Source organism: Falco punctatus (genome assembly GCF_963210335.1).
Source record: "Falco punctatus genome assembly, chromosome: Z".
Lineage (NCBI taxonomy): Eukaryota > Metazoa > Chordata > Aves > Falconiformes > Falconidae > Falco > Falco punctatus.
The window spans coordinates 72,031,539-72,035,486 of record NC_137586.1 but is presented as its reverse complement, the minus strand read 5'-3'; positions in this window follow the sequence as shown (position 1 = coordinate 72,035,486).

Below are 3,948 nucleotides of genomic sequence, written 5' to 3'. Positions count from 1 at the left end.
ACCACCTGTATCAGGTAATACAGTTCACAAAATTATGAAGCTTTAGCTCAAACTCCACTGGATTTTCATCCTGCTTATTCTCGCATTCTTCTCAAGTTTCTACTCACCTTTTCAATAGATAATTTTGGAAATAAGCAGCTTTGGAAACGGAGTTGTTGGCCTGTATTATGGGGGATGGAGTCAGGGGGGAGGCTAATCTTTTTCAAGATCCCCAATAAGAATTATGGTGGGTTACTGGGATATTGTTTTAAAGGTTCAGAAGCTGTATGGGCACAGTGCAGGAGGGTGCCTTCTGTGGAAGAATCTGTGGAGATGCTAAAAATGTCACTGAAGAATTATAAGCTTGCACAGAAGTGACCAAAAAGTATGGGGAGTGAGAAAAAGAAAATCATAAATGTGTGGAAGAAATATTATCAATACAAGCCAGCTATCAGTGTCAGTGAGACTAGACGATAGGTGCTTTGTTCCAGGATACAAGTAAGAAAACTTTAGAGAGTTTTATTTTTTTTTTTTTAATTTTTTATATTTTTCAGTGCAGATCAAGCACTTAAACAGAAGTCTCTGTCTAAAAAGGGGCCCTAGCTCCCCAGAGACTCAATTCTGCCAGTGTGACAAACAACTTCTTTCATATAGTTTCACCCTTTCTTTCATGCTAGGATCCAAGAGACTAAAATGCAAACCAGGGGTGTTTGATGTACTCGCCTGGGTTGTTTCAAGCTACCTTCTGTGAATAGATTCTACAAAACAGCTATAATCCTGTTTTCATTTATATGTTAGAGAGCAAGGAACAAAGCCTCAGCCAACTCAGCTCTGGTTTTTCTGAGAGTCTTCTACTGACTACATTGAAATATGGATTCTACCATGGTCACCAGGAAGGACATAATGAAATTTAGTGTGTGGACTGGTGAAAACAAAGTTCCTGTTTAACTTGTTGTTCTTTTGCTGATTTTCTCTATTCAGGTTATTAGTATTCCTTTCATGCATTTCACAAACTCTCAGTTTTGTGTTCTGCTGTCACTAAGCCATACTATTTACACTTGTTTTGGCACTAGCTTGGGTGACCTTTTCAAGTTACTATGTGAAAGAAGTCAACTTCAGTAAAAGTACACCCTTTCCAATAAAAAGTCCTAAAAGGAATCACAGAACGGTTTGGGTTGGAAGGGACCTTAAAGATCACCTAGTTCCAACCCCTCTGCCATGGGCAGGGACACCTTCCACTAGACCAGGTTGCTCAAAGCCCCATCCAGCCTGGCCTTGAACACTGCCAGGGATGGGGCATCCACAGCTTCTCTGGGCAACCAGTCCCAGTGCCTCACCACCCTCACAGGGAAGAATTTCTTCTTAGTGTCTAATCGAAATCTACCTTCCTTCAGTAGGTAGATTTACTCCTTTTCCTATTACTACAGGCCCCACTAAAAAGTCTCTCCCTGTCTTTCTTATAAGCCCTCTTTAAAAACTAAAAAGCTGCTACAAGGTCTCCCTTGGACCTTCACTTTCCCAGGCTGAACAACCGCAGCTTTCTCAGCCTGTCCTCATAGGAGAGGTTCTCCAGCTCTCTGATCCTCTTCATGGCCCTCCCTCCTCTGGACTCTCTCCAACAGGTCCATGTGCTCCTTATGCTGGGAGCCCAAAGCTGAACACAGTACTCCAGGTGGGGTCTCACCAGAGCGGAGTAGAAAATGTTCATTAAATGCTAAGGTAGGAAGTTTGTTCTTTTGCATTAAAGTTAATGGTCAATCATTTGTAAAGGTGAGATTTGTGTATTTCAAATTGACACCTGATAAAAGTAGGTGTTCTAAGGAACTGATAAAGCATCCATTCAAAAGAAAGCAAACTATGGTTCTTCACCAAAGCCAGAACAAATCTGGTGCCTATTTTAACGTAAGAAGCAGCAAATTCTTCATCTTCAATAAACTGAGAATTCCCTGAGGGGAAAACAGCTTATGAGAACAATACCTTGAATACAGGGATTCTTGGCATAATTGCAAATGGGTGTGTGTGGGGGGGAGGTGATCAGATTTTCAAAGCAAAGGTTCTGTAAAGCAATTTTATCCTCTGCTCTCAGATGTTCTAGAACACAAATATATCACAAGTCTGAATAAAAATGCACAGTTATAGCAAAATGCAGTATGCAGCCATTTTTACTTGTGTATATAAAACAGATGTAAGTTGCTTTTTTCCTCACTGCAATTTCCTACAACAAAATGCAACCTCTGTGAAGATCAGTGCTGACATACTTTTTCATGACCACCAGAAAAGCTTCTGCAAATACATTTTGAGGGCAGAAACTACATAGCCACACAAGCTTGTATTTCCAGTCATTTAGATCATGTATAGAAAAATCAAGCACAAAACAAGCACCAGAGAAGACACAAAATAGAACAGAGACAAGTTACACTAAGTACACAGGGAATGCAGAGGTGCAGAAAAATATTGTTCAAAGTATCTTCTTAGTTATACCTAGAAAATAAGATAAAATAGTAAAATTTGGTAAGATTCCTACTGAAAGCTGAAATACTGGGACAGTCAGAGAAGAGGAAAAGAAGAACTGTGTGTCATCTTTTAAAATACTGGTCTAGGAAAAGGTGAACATAGTATTTGGTACTCAGTTTTGCTGCAATATCAAGAAGCACACAACGTTTTGCATGTTACTCTGGATACCTGTTAAACTCTGTTATTTTGGACATAACGTTTTAAAAAGTCTGAATAAAGAGTTCCTGGATTTTGTAGTTTTACTATGTATCAGTTACTGAAGATCTTTTGAGTATATTTCTGGGACTTAGGCTGGTTTTGATGGGTACCAGCTGTGTTAATCAGCCATGTCTAATCACATGCTTCTGCTATTTTGTTTTTTTCCTCAGACCTGTTTTCTTTCTTTCCAGATTCAGATTTTACCTGGTTAATGTAAATTGTTATGTACATACATTAAAGGGCTTTTGGTAGCTTGAATTTGCACATTTTCCTCTGTGCTTTGTTTCACCTTTTGATTTCCATATTTTCCCCATGTGAGTTTTCTCTCTGAGCTTCACATGGTCTGTTTTGCAGACAGTGTGTACTACAGGTCTCTTGGAGCAATGCTCAGGTCCCTCCACTGCATGGCAGTTCTTCTGCTATGGCCTCCACTTCTCTTACCTCTAAACACCGTGACACACGAAATAAAATCCTTCTTTGTGAAAACAAAACCCGTGGTGAAGTCAGACATAACTCTACCATCTGAAACAAGCTATCTGCTTACATGCTAGAAGGCAAGAGAGTTCCCCGAGTTCAAAAGGAAGGAGAGAAAACCAAAGCTGACTACCTCTGTGCAGTCAGATGAGTAAAGGGAGTGCTGCATAAGAAGTCATTTTGGGTTAAAGGACCTCGGGGTTCATAGTTTTCTCTCTACAGTACTTCAGGTGCTGTTCTAGCATGTGAAAAGTCAATAGGATCCCTTTTATTTATTTCAGTGGATACAAAGGCTATATTTAAGCCCTTGAGCTGTACAAAAACCCTTAAGGAGACCTTAAGAAAATGGGACAGAGTAGAGCTCAGTATTTCTCCCAGATATAACGAAACTGCACATTCGTAGGTACTTTTGGAGATAAGGCATTTGTAAGTTTAAACAAGGGTCCATAAAGGTATGCTTTGACTCTTTAATTTTTCCCTTCCACAGCAAGACAAAGCAAGTGTCACTTATTTTAATAAAAGTTATTTTTTTATGACATTCTCCCTCGTGACATCTTGCTGAGAGATGCATATCATTTCTGAATGGGCACCTTACAGATGGTCTAGGCAATTTAACATGCTATGTTGGAGGCTCCAAGGAGACAAAAAGTCTCCCTCTACTTTTTATCCTCATTCGACAACTGTAAAGAACAACAATGTTTAAACATTAAACAATTGTTTAAATTTTAAATATGCTATTTTTCTTTTTAATGTTGAAACACAGTTACAGAACCTTGAAACTAG